The sequence below is a fragment of the Jaculus jaculus genome, chromosome 17, assembly GCF_020740685.1.
Source record: "Jaculus jaculus isolate mJacJac1 chromosome 17, mJacJac1.mat.Y.cur, whole genome shotgun sequence".
NCBI lineage: Eukaryota > Metazoa > Chordata > Mammalia > Rodentia > Dipodidae > Jaculus > Jaculus jaculus.
The window spans coordinates 1,886,298-1,909,623 of record NC_059118.1 but is presented as its reverse complement, the minus strand read 5'-3'; the positions used below and the strand labels follow the sequence as shown (position 1 = coordinate 1,909,623).

Below are 23,326 nucleotides of genomic sequence, written 5' to 3'. Positions count from 1 at the left end.
CTTCCCTTTATGTCCCACCAGTATAAGAAATAGCAAGCCAACACCTCCAACTCATCTTCTCTTTTTTCTGCATTTCCTGCCAAATCAGGGGCTAATGTGGAGGAGAGCATCTGAATGTCATTTTCCATTATAATTACCCTCTTGTGCAGGCAAGTTCTTTCTGGGCAGACAGCTCAGCCTCAGTTGTGTTGCCCACAATGAAAGCTGTACAACTGCTGCCATAGCCTGCTTATGATCTTGTTCCATATATGCTGCTTTCAAGGACTGCAATATGTTCTTAGCTATCAGCTATTCTGGGGACATCTCCACATTCACATGGCAGACTTCATTAATCAAGGAGATATGCTACCCCATACTAAGTAGAGGAAGATGTCTTTAAGGATGTTCCACCCTCAGATAGCTCAGCCTTGCTTACAGGTCTAATCAGTCATAGCAGGTAGCATGCAGCTGCCAGGACTACAAAGCATGCTATTCCACAGTCCATGGGGAAAGGAAGCCTTACTGGGAATTCCCCTGCATATGGTCCACCCTTAGACAATTCAGCTTCGTCTGCTTTGGTAAGCCCTCCTACTTCCCAACCAGGCTGGGAAGGAGGGGGGTTCTTATTTGCCTGGGAATTTTCCTGCTTGTTTTCTACATGTATTTTGTTTCTGGATGCTTTCCTGGGAGAGTCAGGAACGAGGAGAATAAATAGCCAAGAGAGTTAGTTTAGTTACACATGTGTCAGACCCATTTATATGGGTCAGACATCCAATTAGGATGAGCCTTGCTATAATAGTCAGGCTGAAGTCCCCGAGATGAACCTCCAAACCAGGCACAATTTATTGGATGAATGGCATTTATTTAAAGCTTACAGATTCGGGAGAAGTTCCATAATGGCAGAAGAAGCTAGTCTGCTTCAACAGGTCCCAGCAGAGAGAGAGAGAGAGAGCAAAGAACCACAAGCCAAAACCCAAAATCACCCCAGCACAGGCAAGCACATTTTAGGAACTCCATGCAGAATTTGGGCACTTTACATATCTCGTTAGAGTAGAATTCCAAACTCACCCCCACACCTTAGGGCTGGACCCTGGGATCCACCCACAGTGAGACCTCCTGCCAGGTGGCTGCAGATCTAAATTACAAACTTTAATAAAATCATTAATATATTGGGGGCCATCCATCCCAGCTACCATATTTACCATCAGACTCAGTTGTGTAAGGGAGAGATCTGATTGGTTAGTGAACCCAAGGGGCTGGCCCAGGAGGGGCCAGCCCACCCCCAAGTGCTGAGCTGAGGAAGAAGCAGGAAGTTGCTGCTGGGGGATTGTTGCTTGCAGCCATCTTGGAGGAGACTAGATGAGATGGTATCTCAAGTCCTGCCATGGGAGGCAAGGTGGTATCCATGTTCTTGTTGGGCCTTTTGTTGCTGGCTGACTGCCTATAAAGACTTACCTTTCTCCTATTTCTTCTCCATTATCACTCATAGCAAAGGCCATGCAAAGTGCTCCTCCTAGACTCATCTTTGTTCTATTGGTTCCTTTTCTGGTGCCCATTGTGTTGTGGGACTTTTCATGTGTAGTGAATGAAGACCAACAAAATGATTCCATCCAAGTCTAACCTGATGCACCATTGAGTCTGTTGGGGTCATTTACAAGCACATGAGTAAGGGGGTCACTTACAGGATTTAGGGTGGTGACTCATGAACTGGAGTTCCCTGTTCAGCTTTTAGGAAGTTTCCTAGTCTTCTTTGTCTCCAGAAGTTGTTTGCTGTTTGCATAACCTTGTAGGAGGAGGGGGCTTAAGTCCCCTCATTCCCTCCTGGAGGAAATGTTTCAATCCAGAGGTAATGGCTACATAACACTGGTATATGTAGTACATTGCATCCAACAACAGCAGGGCATGTCTTTTTCTTAACAACCTAAAGAGCCTTCACATAAATACATTGCATTTTGGCTCATAAGATCATCCTCTAGAAACTTGAATAATTGGATAATGTAAAATATTTTCTTTAGTTTTCGAATCAAGCTGAAAATCAATAATAAAGACATCAGAAAAAAATTCAAACACTTGGAATTTGAACAACATACAAACAAACTGTGGGTCAATGAAGAAGTCTCAGAAGAAAATTTAAATGCAATAAAGCCTAATGGTGATGAAAATATCTGTCAAAGTTTTTGAGACACCTTGAAAGCAGCCCTGAGCTTACAGTACTAAATGATTGCATCAGATGGGAAGAAAATTCTCAAGCCAGTAATGTACATTCCTATTAAGAACCTAGACATGTACAGTACAGCAAAATAAACTCAAAGCAACAGACACAGGAAAATATAAAAATAAGGGCAAAAAAAACAATGAAACTAAAAATAACACAATAGAAAAAGTTAGTGAAATAGCAAGCTGATTTTTCAATGACATCAATAAGTTTGATAAACCCTTAGGAAGGCTAATCAAAAGTGAAAGAGGGAAGATACAAGCCAACAGTATCAGGAATGAAACCTGTGGTATACTATAGATTCTGCCATCATTAAGAATTTTTAAAAAGGTGGGGGGATGGGGAGATGGCTCAGCAGTTAAAGGTACTTGCTTACAAAGGCCACTGACCCAAGTTGATTCCCAGCACACATGTTAAGCCCAAGCAAAGTGGTTTACTCATCTGTGATCCCAAGGCACCTAAGACAAAGATGAGAGGTAGGGCCAGAAGAACTCAAAGCTTGTGGATCCTGATAGACATGTGTTCTTTTGCAACAGCAAGAGACCCTACTCAAAGAAGGTGGACAAAGAGCAGACACCATGTTGTCCTCTGATCTTGACACATGCACCATGTCATGTGTGCACCCACATACATATATACATACACACACATAGATTAAATTTTTCAAACTTAATAATGGAAAATGCTACAAAGAATCTCATGCTCAATTTATTAGAATAGATTTTAAAACATAAAGGAAGTAAACCAAATTTCCCCAAACTATAAACTACCATACTGACTGCAGCATGAACAGAATATAATCCAATAAACACTGAAGAAATTAAATTTACAACTTAAAAGGCTTATTTAAAAATTCCCAGGACCAAGGTTTTTTGCCAGAGAGTTCTCCCAAAGATTTAAAGAATTAACAGTAACTTTATATACTATGGTCCATGACATAGAAGAGGAAAGAATACTTCCTAATTTACTTGCTGAGACACTAATCCCCAAATTAACAATAAAAAGAAGTAAAAGTCATGTCAATGTCTCTCATGAACTTAGATAGAAAAATCATCAACAAAATTGAACCCAAATACCTATAAAGAAGAATGATATGTCTTGACCAAGTAGGGTATATTTCAGGTGAAAAATTTTGGTTCAGCATTTGGAAATCTATCAATCAATAACATCAGTTCACCATATTACAGAATCATATCAGTTGATGCAGAAAAGGCATTCAATAAAATCATAAACCTATTTACTATGAAAATTCTCATATTTTATTTATTTACAGAGAGAGAAAATGGGCACATCAGGGCCTTCTGCCACTGCAAACAAACTCAACACATGGCCACTTTGTGCATCTGGCTGTATGTGGGTACTGGGAAGTTGAAACCAGGCTATCAGGATTTACAGGCAAGTGCCTTTAACTGCTGTGCCATCTTTAGCCCCTATTTAGTATGAAAATTCTAAGCAAATTAGGTATAGATGAAATTTACCTCAGCTTGGTAAAATGCATTTATACAAATCCTGAAGCTAAAATACTTCAAAGTGAAGTATTGAATGTGTTTCCCTGAACAGGAATAAGACCAATATTTACATTTATCTCTCCATTCTTTTTGTTGTTGTTGTTGTTGTTGTTGTTGTTTTGAGGTAGAGTTTCACTCTAGCTTGGGCTGACCTGGAATTTATTATGTAGTCTCAGGGTGGCCTTGAACACATGGCAACCTCCTACCTCTGCCTCCTGAGTGCTGGGATTAAAGGCGTGCACTACCATGCCCGGCTCTTATCTCTCCATTCTTATTTAACATAGAACTGGAAGTTCTAGCTAAGGAAAAAAGTTTATATGTGGAAAGGAAGAAATTAAAATGGACCTATTTTCAGACAAAATGACTGCCTACATAGGAAACTACAAGCAATGTAGGTAAACTCTGCATAGCCACAAGATACAAGATCAACTCTTTAATTGCATTTCTATACATTTACAATGATGAATTATATGAATGCCAAAGTTTAAAATCTAGTAACATTTTCAGTTGCTTCAAAGAAAATGAAATCCTTAAGTGTAAATCTAGCAAAATATGAACAATTCCAAAATGTTAATTAGGGCTGGAGAGATGGCTTAGCGGATAAGTTGTTTGCCTGCAAAGCTAAAGGATCCGGATTCAATTCCCCAGGACACACATTAGCCGGATGCACAAGGGGGCGCACGCATCTGGAGGTCATTTGCAGTAGATGGAGGCCTTGGTGTGCCCATTCTCTCACTCTCTCTCCCTCTTTCTCTGTCAAATAAATAAATAAATAAAATGTTAATTAAAAAATAAGTGAAAGCCAGGCTGGAGAGATGGTTTAGAGGTTAAGCGCTTGCCTGTGAAGCCTAAGGACCTCATTTCGAGGCTTGATTCCCCAGGACCCACATAAGCCAGATGCACACGGTGGCACATGCATCTGGAGTTCGTTGGCAATGGCTGGAGGCCCTGATGCATCCATCCTCTCTCTCTCTTTCTTTCTCTCTTTCTCTTTCTCTCTCTCTCTCTTTTTCTCTCTGTCTGTTACTCTCAAATAAATAAACAAAAATATTTTTAAAAAAGTGAAAGCCTAAATAAGTTAAGATAATATACTATACTATATTCATAGTGAATCGCTGTAGAAAAGACATCATTTTTCCTCAAAATTGATCTTTAATGAGAGTTTGGGGGATCAAAATCAGGTTCACATATTTCCTCAGCAAGTGCTCTTACCTGCTGAGCTATGCCCCCAGCCATAGAATTGATCTTTAGATAATGCAGGTTTAACAAAATCTCAGTAAGGTTTTGTTGTAGATCTAGAAAAGCCTGTTCTGTAATGTATATGCAAGGGCTAAAAATCTTAAGAAGAAAGGAAGGAGGAGGAAGAGAAGGAGGAGAAAGAAGATAAGGGAGGAATCATTCTCTCTGTAATTAGGGCTTACAATATAGCTATAAAACAGTATGGCATTCCTCAAGGATTAAACATATAGGCTGATGGAGCAGAACGCATACTGGGATTCCAGGCATGTGCCACCACACCTGGCTATGATGGAGTAGTGTACAGAAGTAGACCAATGCACATATGCTACTGTTTTTGGTTTGTTGTTGCTGCTGTTTTGTTTCTAGACCTACAAAATAAACTCATTCAGAGAGGAATAGTGGCCTTTTCAACAAATTATTATAGAACAGCTGGGTATCTGGATGCAAAAAATACACCTTAACTTTAACTTCACGTCTGGTAGAAGAATCAATTCTGAATAAACAACAGACATGGGTAAAATATGAAACTATAACACTTACTTTTAAAGTGGAGAAAAATCTGCAAGATTTAAGGTTAGGTAAAAGTTCTCTCTGCCATACCAAAAACAGGATCAATGAAATGAAAGCTTGATAAGTTGAGTCTCGTCCAATCTGGAAATGACTGCTTTGCAAAAGTCTGTGTGAAGATGATGAAGACAGTTAGGGCCTGGGACAAAAGATCCCACACATCTCACCAAGTACGTGGTCTAGAATCTAGGAAGAACTCTTCACCACGCAGCAGTAGGGCTGGGAGTATAACTCAACGATACAGGGCTTGCCTGCCATGTGTGAGGCTCTGGGTTCAATCCCCAGTGCTGAAAACAAAGCCACCACTGTCACTGGAATATAAGAATTTTATGCAAAAAAGGGCACACAGATGGAAAATCAGTGCATAAAAAAGATGTCCATCCTCATTAACCATCATGGAAATATTACTGCACCTATCAGAAGGGCTAAACAAATAATAATAATAATAATTAATAATAATAATAATAATAATAAAAGATGACAACACCAAATGTGGCCAAGAAATGCGAGCATCATTATATGCTGCTGGGAGTGTAAGATGGTGTAGGCCTTTGGGACAGGGTCCTAGCCAACTAAACTTGGGTTTAGCATAGGGTCAGCAGACACCCTCTTGGACATTTCTCCCTGAGAAATTTTATGTTCTCACTAGTTTTCATAGCAGCTTTATCTATCATAGCCAAAAATCTTGAAACCCTTCAATGGATAAGCAGTTTACCATTGTGGTGTCTCTATACCATGCAGCAGTTAAAACAAAACAAAACAAAAAAAGGATGAGCTCTTGTCTGCACAGAATACATTGGGTGAATTTCTAGGGATTACGCTGGTCAGATAAAAGTCAATTTAAAAAAAGACTACATGACATATATAATTCCATTTATTCAAATCTTGAAATGGCAAAACTTGGGGGAAATGGAAAATAGATTGTTGTTAGGAGATGGCTTCTCTTCCTATGGTGCAACTACAAGACATTTAAAGGGATTCTGTGTTCTAGGCTGTGCTGGTGCACACATACAATTTCACATGTGAAAATATTTTACAGTTGTATAGAATTAGTTACACATACATACACACATACAGAGAGAAAGAGAGAGATTGGTCTTTGGGATGGCCCTGAGAGACACCCATGTGATAGACACTGTGTCAGCATGAGGGTCAGCTACAAACGTCCAGAATCTCGGTGTAGAGCCTCTACAGCTGCACGCGTGCCTGCACTTACCTCAAAATACTGTAATTTTAATTTTATTTTTAACTGGCTGAATGCGACTGGGCTGGATGTATTTTTAAACACGGTACACTCCTTTGAAGCTCACAATGGCGAAGGGCAGAAGGTTGTTTCTTGAATTTTGGAAACCACCTTGCTCCTAAGTGCCACCCCCTCACCTTGTGGTACGCTGTAGCTTTGAGGTGCGATGTGATGCTAGAACGGGAGTGTGAGAGGGGGCCTCTGAGCGTTCAGGTGTGCGCATAGGTGGGCGTTGGTGTGAGCGCACACGAGAGAAAGCCCAGAAAGAGAGCCTGAGCTCGGAATTCCCTCCTGCCAGGGAGGGTGGCAAGCCTAAGGAGATGCCCTCCTGCAAGCAATCTGGGGAAGGGCTTCGGGAGGGTGCCGGCGCCTCGGGAACGCCCTGCAGCGCACCCTCCTAGGAGGCCCTGGGCTGAGGACGATCCGCCGTGCTGGAGCCCTTGCTCGCCAGCCACCAGGTGAGCCCGGGAGCGGGCGCGGAGGTGAGGCCTGGCTCGGGACTCATGCCGGGCTCTCCAGGCGGCACCCGAGCTCGGACGCTGTGGCGGAGACGCCAGGAGCGCGGCGGCGGCGGGGGAGGGTGCCAGCCCTGAGCATCTGCAGCCCGGGGCGCGCGCACGAACGCACGTGGGTGTGGAGCCCCGGGCGCCGCCCGGCCTCCGCTCTCCGCAGCGCTGGTGCGCCGCGCCGGCTGCGGGCGCGGGAGGAACCGCGGTGGGTCGCCGCCTGGCTGGGGCTGGGGACCGACCCCACTCATGCCCGGAGACACTCCCCACGCGCTTCTGTTCTGCTAAACCACGGCCTCCTTCCCGCTCCTGCGTGGGAAGCTTTATCCGGGGATGGCTGGGGACCAGCTGGTCAAACTCCTGCCTGGCGTGGCGGGTGGGATGGGTTCTGGGATGGACATTGACAGGTCATTGATCTTGGGGCTTCCAGGAAACTTCCACCCACAGCGGAGCCCCGGGCCCCAGGGAGCGCGGTTGGGTGTTCCACGTGGATAGACCCCGAGCTGGGACAGCCGTGGTGCCTCGGGTCGCCGTCGTATGCGTGCTGCCCGCACCCGCACCTGGGCATCCCCGCTTCCCTGGCTGCAGCTGGAGCGCGCAGGGAGGCAAAAGTGGGGGGGGGGTGAGCAGTTCAGGTGTGGCCAAGGGGGGGGGAGGGACGGAAGACACTAGAAGACTGTGGCCCCACTGTCGCAGCAGCCCTGCAGTGGGCGCAAAGGAGGCGACAGGGGCCGCCAGGTGTCAGCCAGGTGCACTGCGGTCCCTGCTGGCATAGATCTGCTTTAAGGCCAAAAGGAAAATGGTATCTGTAAAAGGGAGACCTCAGCCCAGACTCGATGCTACCAGCAGACCGGCAGGGATTTTTTTTGCCTTGGGGACATGGTGGTTGGTTGGAGGGGCAGCACTTGGCATCATGAAGTGAGTCGGAAGTGATTCTCCGTGTAGCTCTTGAGAGTGTTACCTGAATGAAGGGTATGGGAGCCTCCTTAAACCGGTCTTATCCCTCCCAAGCGGTCCTAAACCAATTACTCATCCTCTCCCATCATGTCCTCACTGCTCCAAGAAACCAGGAAAGAGCCACTCAACTAGCCAGTGCTACTAGAGCCCTTTGAGATGAAATGCCACGACCAATTCTGCACTTTGTTAAGTCACCGCGAGGCTGCTCTTCTCAGCCCCAAGGGCGTGGTCACTCCTCAGGCCTCAGACAGGGCCGCGGAGGGGAAGGTCGCTGCAGGCAAAGCTCGGAGGTGACCAGGCGCCTAGCAGACAGCAGACAGTGGCGGGAGAGGACCTGGATTAGCTGTCACTCCTTCCCTCCAGGCTGTCCTGCACTTTCTCAACAGGGTGTTACCCCGCGGAAAGATGACTGTGATCTTGAGGCCCCGCCTGCCCTTGCCCAGTCACTGTGACCACCGCGGGTCACACCTCCCTGGCACCTAGGTCCCCAAAGCCCCAGTCTCCCCAGCATGGCTTCAGCAGTCACTCTGGGCTGTCTCTCCTGTGTCCCCCAAGGGCAGAACTAGTGGACGTTCAGGATCTGACGCAAAGCACCTCCAGCTGCTCTAATCAATTGTGTGTGTGTTTGTGTGTGTGTGCGTGCGTGCTTGAGTGTGTGTGTGTGTGTGAGTGAGAGAGAGAGAGAGAGGGAGGTAGAGAGAGAGGGAGAAGTAGAGATGCATTTAACCGCAGTCATTCCCAGACGTGTAAGACAAAACATTTCAAGTAAAACCGGCCCAGAGTTCACGTTAAAAAAAAAAAAAAATCTCAAGAGGCTCAGTGGGTGACCACCGCTGGTCCCCTCTGCAGGGCGTTGCTTCTGCAGAAAGGATATCTGAATCCCGGCCAGGTCTGCGGTACCGCAACAAGTGGCCCGCCCTACCCTCACCAAGGTCCGCATTCCAGTCCCTGGCGGAGGCAGCAGTCACAGAGGGCGGGGAGAGGAAGTTTATCTATCTTTAATTGTGAAAATTCCTTCCTCGTCCTGTGCCCTGTGATTTTTTTCTTCCTATAACTACTGTTCTATTTTAACGTGGCGGTAAAACATCAAAATGACCTATCTTTCTTATTAAAGGAGTGCCGTTTGTCTACCGAGTTGTTTTCCTTCGACAGACTTATACTTTAAGAAAAACAAAATTCACCTTTCTGTTTTGGAGAAATAGTAAGTAGGGGAGGGCACAACTCAAGGGCAGCAAGGCGTCCACCTGTAAAGTAAGATGCTCCTTTAATAGGGCCATTCCTTTTACATCATTCCCTTGTACCCCATTTACGATGGCCAGATTGTCTGCATCCTCCAAAGTTCTCTCTCTCTCCCTCCCTCCCTCCCTCCCTTCCCCCCCCCTCTCTCTTTCTCTCTCTAGCGTTTATGCCTGAAACCCCTAACCTGCTGGGCACCTGTCCTATGCCCAGGGAGGCCTAGGCACGCATGTGTCCTGGGAGGGTTGAAAGTGTTCTCAGGGGCTAGGGACCCGGAGCTCACCTGATGGGAAGGTGTTTCTCGCCTTCCCCATCAGCACCTTTGGCAGAGCCACAGTGGCCGGGGTTGGAGACTGCACCCAGGGCCAAATCCAGTGCAAAACTCCCTCCGACCGAAGTTTGAAAGAAACCGGTGCAGCGACAGGCTTGCCCTTGCAATTTGCTCATACTAATCACATAACTGTACCCCACCATCTCCCAGGTGGTGAGCAGACGCCGGATTCTCAGTCCCCACGCGCTGCCCGCCCGAGTTTGGCGCAGATGTGCCCCCGGGCTTTGCGGCGGACGTGACACCGCATTTTCCCCGAATTCCTGCCGTCTAGGACGGTGCAGTCCGGAGAAGAATGGGTCGCGGGGAGGTGGAGGACGAGGCCGTGGGATGGGCCAGCTCTGCGGAGGACCCGGGCGCACAACCCCGAGGGCTTGCACGAAGCCCCAAGTTCGCATCTCTTTGCCGGCGGTAAAAGCCGAGCTTCCCACGACCAGGAGGCGTGTCCCTGGCGGCGCCACTCGCTTAGATTTTATTTTGACCTTTATGAGCTCCACCATCCCACGAGCTGCGAGCTGGACTCGCACCCCCACGGCCGCCCTCTCCTCTTCCAAATGTGCTGCGCTCGGGCGAGGATGGCTGCTTTGCCGCCACACTGCTCTGCAGAGAGCAGGCCCGGGTCCCTGGGCTTCTAGACCTGGGAGTCTTCAGGCATCCCGGGCAGGGGGGAGGTGGAGGTGGAGGTGGGAGTGGATTCTTTCTCTCTCTCTCTTTCTCTCTCCCTCTCTCTCTCTCTCTCTCTCTCTCTCTCTCGCCTTGAAGCTGGGCGGTGTCTGCAGTGGGTTCCTCTTGGTGTGCAGGGGGAATAGAGCGAGAGGGACGGGGAGGGGCACTCTTAACTATGGAGGTGATGATGGTCTACCCAGAACGACTGTGCCGGCCCTGCAGCAAAGGGGAGGGTACCACCGGCAAGGACAGGGCGGAGGACAGGCGAGGCTGGCTGGCTGGCTGTGTGGAAACCCTTCCCGGTGTAGCTGCGGGGATCGCCCAGCACTGCGGCTAGAGGGGCTGATCGCATGCACCCCGCGTGCTCCCCCGCCTTCTCTGTGTCCCCCGGCTTTTCCAGGAGGAAGATAGGGTGCCCATCGCGGGTGGGGCTGGGCGGCTAGCACCGCCGGGCGGTCACGTGTTGTCTCCCCCCTCTCCCCGCCACTGCAGCGGGAGTTCCAATCAGAGCGCGCCAGGGGGCTCCTCCCGGGCAGGAACCACCCGGCTTGGCGGCGCGGGGTGGGCTGCCGTCACCTGACCGCCCGCCCCCGCCCCCCGCGAGTAAGGGGCGGTGGTAGCGTCTGCTCGGTTACAAATGGCCCCTCCCGCCCCGCTCGCCCGCTCGCTGGGGCTCGGCGCGGATCCGCCCGGGCGCGCAGCTAGCAGCTGCTGCCGGCGTCCCGCTGCCGGGTCCAGCGCCGGCCACGATCCCGTCTCCTCGCAAGCATGCGGGCATCCGGCGACTTGGCCATCCCAGTGGGTGCACCATACACCTGGCGATCCAGTCATCCTGGTGGGTGCGCCAGGTATCCAGAGATCGGCCATCCTGGTGGATGCGCGGGGTACCCGTGATCGGGCCATCCCAGTGGATGCTCAGGGTACCCAGTGATCCGGCCACCCGGTGGATGCGCGGGGTACCCAAGATCGTGCCATCCCAGTGGGTGCGCAGGGTACCCAGTGATCCGGCCATCCCGATGGATACGCGGGGTACCCAAGATCCGGCCATCTCGGTGGATACGCGGGGTATCCATGATCCGGCCATCTCAGTGGATGCGCGGGGTACCCACGATCCGGCCATCCTGGTGGGTGTGCCAGGTACACAGAGATCCGGCCATCCCCGTGGGCGCGCCGGGTATCCAGCACAGAGCATCAACAAGGAAGTCTGGACCACTGCAGACTGAGACTCCTGGCACCCAGGTGAGTTCACCGAGAGGGCATGGGATGCTGCAGGCTGGTGTGGATAACCCTGTCAAGAGGGTGTGTGAAGACGAGGTCAGACTTGTGGTCAGAAGTCCTGTCCTCCTGGGCCTCCCTTTGCGGCTTCCCCTGATCTAGATTTGGGAGAGAGCTTTGGTGGGTTTTTTTTGGGGGGGGGAGGGAGGGCTCTGGGGAATTCTTGTCTTGAGATACTTGACAAAGGTTGAAAAGACACTCAGGTGGGAGTGGGCTGCAGCTGGTGGGAAGGTTGGGTGCATGCTCCCACGAACCTGAGTGTGTGGGGGGGGCGCTGCCACGTGAGGATTAGCAGGAGATGGGGCAAAGCCTCTGCTCTGCCTCTAGTCATTGGGTCATCCTGTCCCCAAAGCCACTTTAAATGCCAGGGAGGTAGGATATAGAGCGTCTCTGAGAGTCACTAGACACTGGCAGCTAACCAACAAATCCCCAGTATTTCTGATAAGCCTCCTTGACACAGAGGGCTGGTGGTTTTGCAGAGTGTGACATTTGAAGTATTCCTTTTACCTTTTAAGTTTTTGGCAGAAATTATTATTAAAAGTGCTGAATCATGGGGAAAGGGGCGAAAAGTAGTTTAGTTGGTGTTTTTGATGAAGTTTTTGAAAGCCAGTCATACCTGCATGTGAGGGTGAAGGCTTTAAATTTAAGGTGTAGGTATTTAAATCATATTTTAAGACTGTACTTTGGCTTTATAATTGTCAGTTGTTTTCCTTTCTTTATTGTGGGTTGAATCCATTCATTTTTTTTCCTGCTACACTCTCCCCTCCAAATAAAATCCTGGAACACCTCCCGAAATATATAAAACCAAGGTGTGTGTGTGTGTGTGTGTGTGTGTGTCTGTCTGTCTGTCTGTCCCCCAACGTGTCCATAATTGTAACAAGAGTGGAGAAAGCATTCCTGGGCAACAGAAGACATCCTCCTTCGATGATGACCAAGTTGATTTGTCATATGTCACTGAAGGAAATGTCAAGCTGATAACATACAGACTGAAGGAAACATGAAGCAGGAGTTGCCCATTGAGGAAGAAATAAACCCTGATCCAATAGCACTCAGAAAAGAGCCGAAAGGCAGCCTTCCCACTTCAGAGCCTGCATCTTGCTTGGTGGAGGAAGAAGGGCGCAGATTTTGATGCAAGCTCTGATCAGACACCAAGTAGCATAAAGATGATTTTTTAAAGAAAAAAAAAAAAAGCAGGCTTGGGAGTCAGCTTGGGAAAATGGGTGTGTCCATTCACTCTGGCTGCAGCCTCTAAATTGTTCAGTGGCCTGCTGACTCATAGGGAAGCAGCAGGACTCAGCACAGTTGCATCTTACTTGTAGATCTGAGCCATACTTGTAATTTTTTTTTTTAAGGAAAAAATAAGCATCAACAGAAAAGTCAGTCTCCTTACATCTCCTCTCCAGAGAGATTTTTTTCCCTCAATTTTCTTACTTGTCACCTTCATTTCAATACTTGTCATCCAAGCTTATGCACACAGCACATTTGGTTTGACACAAAGGTTTTAATCTAAACCATGACATTAGAAACAAGAGGCACTTTAACAGCATGACTGCATCCATGGTATTTGTGAAAGATAATGGAACACTGGAATATGAACAATAATTGAGTTTTCTTTACAGCAAAGATTGCATTGCATTGCGAGACCAGGAGCCCCACCCTGTTTCTGAGCATCTGCATGAAAGGCCAGGAAAGGAATTCACAATTGCAGTAGTGTATGGAGAGGCAGTTCCTAGGCGTGGGTGTTACACTGACTTCAATAGTCACCGGCATTCTGGATTAGGCTTTGACACAGAAACAGGTCTTCGAAGCCTGGAGTTTCTCTACTTCACCTGTCAGCTTAGTAAAATGTCCATTTAACTTTGAGAGGTTAATTCTGATGGGGAACAAAAAGGAGGCAGAGAACCTCTTCCAAATTTTTAAGATCTGGGAGGCTACAAGACACGATGAGAGGCGGTAGATGCCAAGGGCTACTGTAAAACCCAAAGCAGACATTTTTGCTTTGATATTTTACATAAAATTTCCTCATAAAAGTGAACAAAAATTATTTTAAAAGTAAGGTTTTTCTCTTCTAAGAAAAGAGGGGGGCTGACTTTCGGGTTATTCATGTGCAGTAGTCAAGTACCTGGCATTTTCATGGGAACAGAGATGCATAACCAGAGAAAGAAATGGATGAATGAACTTACCCTTTACTGCCCTGGGTCCTTCACACAGAACCGAGTCATGTCACGTCGGATTAGAGGAAGGCTATTTCTGCAGCACAGCAAAGAGATTTCAAATCTTACATCAAATTTCTAGGAAAGAGAATGTTTTAAGCCCTTCTGAAGCAAGAGGCATTATGAATTCACAAGTCATTATTCTCATCGCCACACTTACCCACATGCCTGCTGCAGACAGTAGGGCTAAGCAAGGCGAAGGAAGAGATTTCAAGCCTTTATTCTTTCCTTGAAAAGAAAAAATCTTTTTCAGAAAGATGACCACTTGATTCCTTGATTCATAAGGTAAATAAAGTCATTTAAAAAGAAGAAAAATGATACTTCTCTTCTGGGTGCTAGAATCAACTAGCGCCTTTCCCAAGCTGAACATAGTGACACTTAGCAGGATCAGCAGTGATTCTAGCCCAAAGAGATCTTCCTGCTGAAAATTACACGTTTCCTTCTAAACTAATAATGGAAGTCCAAAACTACTGAAGCAGCTTTCTGATTTTCTCCTTTCTTTTATTCCTTTTCCTTAAGCTGGTCTCTCCTTCTTTTAAATCCGCAAAACAGAAACGGAGGATGACTCAGTGGTTAAATATGCTTGCTTGCAAAGCTTGCTGGCCTGGGTTTCATTCTCCAATACCCATATAAAGCCAGATGCACAAAGTGGTACATGCATCTAGAATTCATTTGCAGTTGCAAGAGACCCTGATGTGGTGTGTGTTAAATAAATAGATAAATAAATTTTAAATCCACAAAACATACCTACAAATCCTAGCACCTTGAAGCCTTTGAGTCACCAGGGAACATACCGTCAGGTAAATTGCCTTTGATTTTTTTGGGCTTTCTAAAACCAACAGATTTCAGTAGAGCTCTAGGAATCAACTTGACAGGATGGCTCAAGACGCTTTGCTCAGACAATGTTGACTTGGCAGCCTGACTTCAAAGGGTCTTTTCCAATGATAATGCAGTCGTGATCTGTGGATGTTGGTGCTGCCTTCTTGTACCATTGATTGTGGTGTGAGAAGGTTCTAGAACAGTACCTCCCTGAGTTCCAACAGCAAATACGCACATAGCATTGTATGAGGTTGCTGTCCACCGATGCAGTGAGCTGGATAAATAAACACCTAGACCACTGCATCCCTCTAACAAATCTCTGTCTCTCTCTCTCTCCCCACACATACACACAAGAGATGGTGCTAATGAACACTGAGCCTTGGCAGGAATCTAGAGAGGGTTGAAGGACAGAGAGGTATCTGATGTCTGACTTAAGAGTTGGCCTCTGATCTATCTTTTCCCACCTCAGCATGTCACCTGCATACATTTTATAAGGGATTTGAAGAAAACCCAGTTTGCAAATCACTTATTTTAGGGACTTGTAAGGTTAGTTATATTGCTTTTAAGTATTTAGAAATTAATATATTTATATGGTGTGTGTGTGTGTGTGTGTGTGTGTGTGTGTGTGTGTGTGTAAAACTGAGGCAATAAAGAGTGGCCTTAAAAAAATAGAATCAGGTGTGATGCATGCTTGTGATGCCAGCACTCAGGAGGCTGAGGCAGGAGCATCCATGTTTAAAGCCAACCATACCTCAAAAACACAAACCCACCTTGCCCATCAAAACACTCCATCAACATTATGAAATTGCTTGTAATTTGTGATATTAAGTACTTGAATAGTTACTTTTGAGAAAAAAAAGAATTTTCTCTGCTATGCACTTTTTGGCATGTTCACCAGCATCCTACACAAACTAGAACTGCTACTTGGGATTATTGGTGTCATTTTGAGGGGACTCTGGGGTCATCAGAGGGTTTTTATTAGTCTCTTTTCATGTGGACATTGGGCTGTGTTTCTGTGAAGCTATCTTGTTACTTAGGACCATCAAGAAGGACAGTGAATGAATCTCCATGTTCTTAAAAGTAAGGTACGTTTTTCTGCAGTTTATCCATCTTGTAAATTTCTGGTTGAAAGGCAGACTTATTCTAGATGTTAGGATGCAAACTTCAGACGTCACTCTCAGTTCACCTCCTTTCGTCAAATGACTGCTACACTTCTTTGCCACGGGTGGGGTTTGCAGACCACCCATTCTACTAATGATCTGGATGTTTTGGTCTTACAGGTTTTCTTCTGAAATGGAGGACTCTGCTCTTCTGCCCAAGAATAGTTCAAACTGTAAGTCCAGCACACCAAATTCTTAAATATTGATAATTTTAGAGATCTATACAAAACTATCCTTTCCATTTTCCAGTCTTTCTCCCCAGGATCCTGGCTTCCTAGGAGAGTAGAAGAAGAGGAATCCCCCTACAGGGAGATGTGTGACCTAAATGAGTATTTATTTATGAGCCTGCAGTTTGACTTCCTATGAGCGGGCGAGTGCCATCTTTACCATTGACTGGCATTCCTCTCAACCCTTCCTCACCACAGTGTAATAAAATGTGAAGCTTTGGTGTTTGGGAAATGCCAAATTGACAGTTCACCAGATGTCATTTCTTTCTGGGTGGCCCTGCGTGTTCTAATCTCCTGGCCCATGCAGATGGTTCCCAATATGGATCCCGATATGCAAACACCCCCATCCTCAGGAGCTGATTCTTTGGGGTCAGATGAAATCCTACAGGAAGCATCACAGCACATACACTAACCAAAATGCTGGAGCCTGGGCTAATGAAGGTGGTGCTCTTAGAATGTGGTACAAGCAAGTTATAAAAGGGAGCATGGTAAAATAACCAACAAGGGTGTTGCAGGATTCCATAGCACTCTGGGACTGGATCTGCTTTGCCTACCTTATGGGTATCAAGTCCTTCCAAATGTGACTCTTAAGCAGGGGACTATCTATTCTCTGAAAGAGAGCAGTACTGGGGGATACCTTTCCCTGCTGTTTTGTAGAACTCAACATATCATTTAAGATATATATATGTGTGTGTATATATATATATATATATAAATTTTCTGGCATTTAATGCATCTTATCAGTAGACAGGCTATAAATAATTGATTTTTTTAATTAAGAAAAACAATTTCTTCTGCCTTCTCCCTTGGTTTTCCTGGCTTTCTACATCTGCCTGTTTGCCCCTGAAACACTGATTCCTGTATAATTCAGTTCACTTCATACTACTCCCATTTTTTTGTTTCTCGGCAGTGCTTATTGCTAGAACTAATAGACTTTGAGCGCAAATAGTGTAGTATATTGATCACTCGAAATCCCCTTCGAGCTTGACTGAATATACATAATGGGGTGTCAATCGGAGGAAAAAAATCTCATAAGAAATGGCAGGCGACTTATATTCATGAGAAAAATGTCTTGAGCAGCACACAAAATATCATGTGTACTGTAGCATGACAGGCTGACGTCCCAGACTCCATCACACTCGTTGCTAGATGTGTTATATAGCAGAGGCAAGGTTAGAATACCAAGAACCTGGATCCTTCCTTTCTTTGTTTACGTGAGAAGCATTTTTGTGCCCTCCGCAGAGTAGAAACATCTTCTAGAACCACAGCCAGTAAGAAAGATCCTTTCTACCTGAGAAATTCATAAATGGAAAACAAATCTGTTTAAGTTGGTATATATTTAAAATCAGCTACTGATGTATGCAGTCCATGTTTCTTAGGTTTTTACCATGTGTGTACCAGTGCATACACTCGCTGTATGCAAATATTTTCAAAGCGTATATGGGAAAGCACAGTATATTTAGAGAAAAGCCTGTTTTACATAAATTATTTATAAGAACGACCAAACAGAGGAGTAGCCATGCGTTAGGAAAGCCAAATTTTAAATTTTTTTTCCACTTTAGGCTTCTTGCTGAATGATAAGGGAAGGAATCTCATTTTCAAAGTTTTATATGCAATTCTTTGGAGCCACTTTTCTGTTGGGAGTAGTGGCTGAAGCCTGCTATCCCAACACACAGGAGACTGAGACAGGAGGATTGCTGTGTTCAAATCTAATCTGGGCTAAAGGGTAAAACCCTGTCTCACAAACAAAACTAGGACTGTGGAGATGGCTCAGTCAATAAAGCACTTGCCTTGCAAGCATGAGTATGTGAGATCAGATTCCCCAGAAAACACGTATGATCAGATTCTGCATGCAACACAAGCATCTACAATCCCGACATGCCTGTAAGGAGAAGGAAGGCGGAGACAGGAGAGTCCCCTAAAAAGCTCATAGACCTGGTCATCTGGTGAATGCGAAAGATGAGCAACGAGAGACCCGGCATCACACAAGGTGGGAGAAGAGCTCTAGCACCTGAAGTCGTCCCCTGACCTCTACACGCACGCGGGACACATGCACGGGGTCTCCCCGCACATACATGAACACATACAAAGATCATACACACTCACAGCAAAAAAATTACAAAACCCCAAAACTGAGAGTGAGTGAATGAGTGAATAGATCTCAGAGCCCCTTTTTCCTGACAGAGTAATAACCATGATGCGAGGTGTTTCTGGCAGTGCCGTCTGCTAGGGATTTCTGGGAAGGTGATGTTCCAGGTTCCTTTCTGTGCTGAGTTGGCAGCTAACTCCATTTCTGCTGGTTTTCTGTATAGACTCCATATGGGGAGGGAATGTGAAATGCCCATGCCATTAGTCAAAACTCTGCTGTGTCCCTGAAAATCTGGGGTGTACTGTTTTTTTCCCAGACGGTTAGGTGGAGTGCAGCGACCTGACTTTCCTCAGGTACACCTTATCTTAAGTGAATGAATCCAATGGACTCTTTGCTAATTCAATTTTTTCCTTCCCTTTTTTTTGAATTTTGTTTTATTTCATTTTTTGTTTTTAGAGAAAAGGTCTTACTGTGTAGCCTAAGCTGGCCTTGATTTTGTAATGATTCTCCTACCTCAGCCTTTTGAGTTGCTGGCATTATGGAGTGAGCCACCATGGCTGGCTGTTGCTAATTAAATTCTAATTTGCTTTAGTTTCTGACCAAGGGGGAAAAAATTGGTCCTTGGACAAATGCCCCTCCCAGTGCCGTGCAATGCTGGCCAAGTGTGGAAGGGCAGCCTGTGGGGTTTTCACTGCTTCCACCTCAGGTGACATCCAGTGGCTGGAACCTTCTAATAACAGAGTGCCAAACAGCACAAGATGGGCTACTGGATTAGAGGACAGGACGCCAAGCCCTGACCTTGCACACTGTTTGTCTAGAGCAAGGATCTGCACCTGTTTTCCTCTCTGTCTCTGAAATGCTTTTGATTTAATTTTTAAGGTTTTTGATTAGCAGTAAGATGGGTGCAAGTTTGCTGAGTTTATTCCCTGACAACTGTTTGGTTACAGAGATTCAACAGTATGTAATTATAGGAAAGCTATCCACCTTAATAATGTCTTTTATAAGTAAAAGATGACTACATAACATAAACCTATAGGTATATGCATATTTCCTTCCAGCTGCATAGTTTCATGCTAGTCAATAACGAATGTAGTATAGGCTCTTCACAGAGGCAGTCAGTTGGAGAACTCATGCTTGGGAAATTATGCTGGTGACATTTTGGCAAAAGGTAGGTTGCACAAGAACTTTAATTTCAGCTATTTGAAGAAGATTCATTATTTTCAACCTACAGAGAAATGTATGTCTGCAAATGTGAAAATCAGGACTTCTTAGATGTTAACAATGAAAGGGGAGAATTAAATCTCGAAGAAAACAAAAGTGGAAAGAAAAGAGCTTGAATGTGAAATCTGCATTTATGGGCCTAGCTTATCTTAAATGTTGGACAATTTAATAGCTTACCTTGATGAAGTGAAGGAGAAAGGAGCCATATAAACTATATACAGAGAGGTTAATGGATTTTTTTCTTCATTTGGGGGGAATTAAATTCAGCCTTGTGCATGCTGGCATATACGCTACCAGACCCTCTCCCCACCCCGGCCCTTGTTGAAAGCAATAGAATGTATAGCTATTTCCTGGATGGATGTGAGAGCCCTAAGGTTTGCTCATGACATCTGCATGACAAGTAAGGACACCTGGGACACCCCAAAAATCAGAACTGCTCCATGTTTAGTATCCAGAGTCAGAGTTCAATTTCATTAAACACTGCATATTTATAGTGATAGGAGAACAGTCATGGGACTAGATTTGTTTTTTCCAATGGTGACTTAAAATAAGAGCCATATTGTTATAATGGGTTAAGATAATAATGTGCTTTTTAAAATTTGTAAGGTTGTTTTTTTTTCACTTTAATAAAAAACACTTTGGGGGAAAGAAAAATTACAGTGTATGTACCAACTCAATCATCAGCAAAGTAGTCTGGTATAAGTTACTTTTAATAAATATATCTTTGCATTTAATAAAATGTTTATTTTCAGATTTAATTTCTTGCTAGGAAAAAATGGAGAGGAATTTGCTTAGGGCATGTAACTGCTGAGACTTAGGTAAAATGTTTTCACTAAGGAAACTGCCTTAACAGAAATATCCTTCAGCTCTGCTGCATGCGTCGTTCAATAATCCAGATCGCCTGTGAGGGTGAATGTCCTCTGAGCACAGTCAGCAGGGGTGTGCACATCATACAGTAGAAAATATACTTCTAAGTATATTAGTTATGCTAATTAATATTAAATGTCTCTGCCACTTCAAATGAGCTGAAACCATTCCTATTTAACTGGAAATCCAATTAACAGACATGACCAAATATTCTATAACATAAAGAAAACAATCTAGGCCATTTCTTCCCCTTAGCTTTTTAAATATTTTATTTATTTAAGATTAGCATTTATTTATTTAAGACAGAGAGGCACATAGAGAGAATGGGTGCACCAAGGCCTCTAGCCATTGCAAATGAACTCCAGATGCATGCACCATCTTGTGCATCTGGCTTACGTGGATAATGAAATATTGAACCTGGGTCCTTAGGCTCTGCAGGCAAATGCCTTATCCACTAAGCCATCTTGGCAGCCCCTTCCCCTTAGTTTTGTTCAAATCATGCTTGTGTCAGAAGTTGTTTTCTTTTTGCTCAGCAGATTGACCATGGTTCAATAGGAATTGAGTGCTATTTTTTTGTTTCTTTGTTTGATGTGGGGTGGTTTGATGCTGGGGAGGCAGCTTTAAAGAGTGAAGATTTTATTTTCAAAATTCAAATGTTGAATGAATCCAATGAGTTTCCTCTTCCATCTTTCCATGTTTGTGGCCACTATGATGTGACAATTGAAAGCAAGCCCAGAGTCTGAGGAACTTGACTCTGACTCATTAAGCAGAAAGGGTTTCTGTCTAGAAAGTCCTCAAGGACTTGAAAGGCCAATGTCCTTTCCTACTTAATGCTATTCTTTCTTAAGGTGGCCACACTTCCTTATACTATTCATTTTGTTGGTGGTCTTCCCTCCCCTGGCCTGGTGCTGGGGATTCAACTCAGGGCTTTGTTCATGCAAGGAAAGCACTCTACAGCTGAGCTACATTGCAGACCCTGGTGGGTACTCTTCATGTGCCACAGACAGATTTTTCTAGAAGTTCTTCAAGTCTATGTTCTCTCAGATATAAATGATTACAGAGTCCAAGACAAGATTTAGAACATCACACATGCCTCCATATTGGGCAGTGGAGCCCTAGAAATTTATGGAGAGTGTTGGCTGCCGTGAAGTCCTCTTTTATCCCCCAGAATCTGGGCGCTGGGTGGTGCTGAGATAGCAAGCACCACACCGTGGCCTCCCAAGCCAGGCTTGCTCCAGTCGGCCTTTTGCATTTTGTAGGAAAACCGAGTGCTCATACGATTTAGTTATTGCTGCAGCCCTAAGACTCAGTTCCTGCTGGGACAATCTGGGTTGCCCACAATCTCTGTGGGCCTTGGCTATGTTCCTTTGCTTTAAAGGAATGTCTTAAGTACTCAGTGGAAGAGTTCTGGCTTCAGGAGAAGGGTTTAGAGACAGGATTGTAGATTTGCCTTTCCAAAGCTCTTTCTTCTCTTTGTCAGCACACACCTTTGCATGATGCTTGATGAGGCTTACATTTGGCCACTGGAGTCTGAAAGAATTTTCTCTGTGGTCACCTCAGTCAAGGAAAGACCAATTAGAGGTTGTGACAGTTGATTTACACACAGACACATCTGACCAGAACTGCCAAACCTTTACACACCAATGCCGGTGTCTCCTGACTTTGAATTATCTATGAAGCTTCCAGAGCGTTCTAGGGATACAAGCAACCTTGGGCAAGAAGAATTGTCACAGTGGAAACTAGATTCTTTTGGTCCTACATCCTAAAACTTGACAAATAGGCATGAGGGGAGGACAAAGGGATAAAGGAGGACTTGCCATTGTGACAACACTTTGGCACTTAAATATAGGAGCTGGAGCTGCTCAAGGTGACCACTGTCCTCCACAAGCTTACAACCTACACTTACTTCACCATTTTCTCCTCAGCCAAGATCCTCCAAACCTTCCATGCTCCATAACCAATCAGCGGGCTCTTTAGAAACAAAATAGTCACAAGCACATTCCTGGCCCGACCTCTCATTTGTAGAATTAGAACCTTTCTCTCGGCTCTGTCTGTCTTCAGGATGACAGTTGCTGGCTTTCTGAACCTGCTGAGCCAGCGATCCACTCCAGGCCGAATCAGAATCTTGGGGAAGAGGTTGGGCACTGCATGATGTAAGCTCCCCCTCCCCACCCAGGGCTTCTGTGCAGCCTGAATTTTGGAGTGCACAATAAAGGTTTCAGCTGGGCTGGGCATGGAAGAGCACACCTTTCATCCCAGCACGCGGGAGGCAGAGGTAGGAGGATTGCTGTGAGTTCAAGGCTACCCTGAGACTACATAGTGAATTCCAGGTCAGCCTGGGCTAGACCAAGACCCTACCTCAGAAAAACCGAAAAAAAAAAAAAAAAGATTTCAGCTGGGAAGTGGGAGGTCTGTTCCCTGAGCATCTACAGGCTCCTCCCAGGCATGGCGCTGTGTCCGAGTGTCCGTGACCCCATTCTCTCTTGCCTCCTCTGCAGTCTCATGTCTGTTTAGCCCATGGGGCCAGTGCTCTCTGGGCTTGTGTCTCCAGCAGTACCTAGAGAATACCTGGCTTTCAGCTCCATTCTGCTTGGCGTGGCCTGCAGTACAGTGCACAGAAGCCACCCCCAGCCTCCATGCCAACCTCGTCCATGCTGGGCTATCTCACATGGACCGTTTTTAAAGGTTCTGTAAGGCTCTTGGCCTCCTTGATGACTTCTGTCTCTGAGTACCCTTCCCCAGATGATGTAGTGTTCCCTTGAAAGTTAAGAAGGGCTTCTGGGGGCTGGACTTAGTAGTTAAGGCACTTGCCTGCGAAGCCAAAGGACTCAGGTTTGATTCCCCCAGGACCCATGTAAGCCAGATGCACAAGGTAGCACATGCTTCTGGACTTTGTTTACAGTGCCTGAAGGCCCTGATGTGCCCATTCTCTCTCTCTCTCTCTCTCTCTCTCTCTCTCTCTCTCTCTCTCTCTTTCTCTCCCCTCCTTCTTCCCTCATTCTATCTCTCTC

The 23,326-nt window shown here is 45.7% G+C and overlaps 1 long non-coding RNA gene across 1 annotated transcript; it reads left to right on the top strand.

The window, feature by feature from the left end:
• The first annotated feature begins 11,307 nt into the window (after positions 1-11,307).
• Positions 11,308-16,757, top strand: LOC123455500. Its single transcript, XR_006633959.1, has 3 exons — positions 11,308-11,683; positions 16,032-16,084; positions 16,161-16,757. It is a non-coding gene; the product is annotated as an uncharacterized LOC123455500 (long non-coding RNA).
• Positions 16,758-23,326: the final 6,569 nt, after the last annotated feature.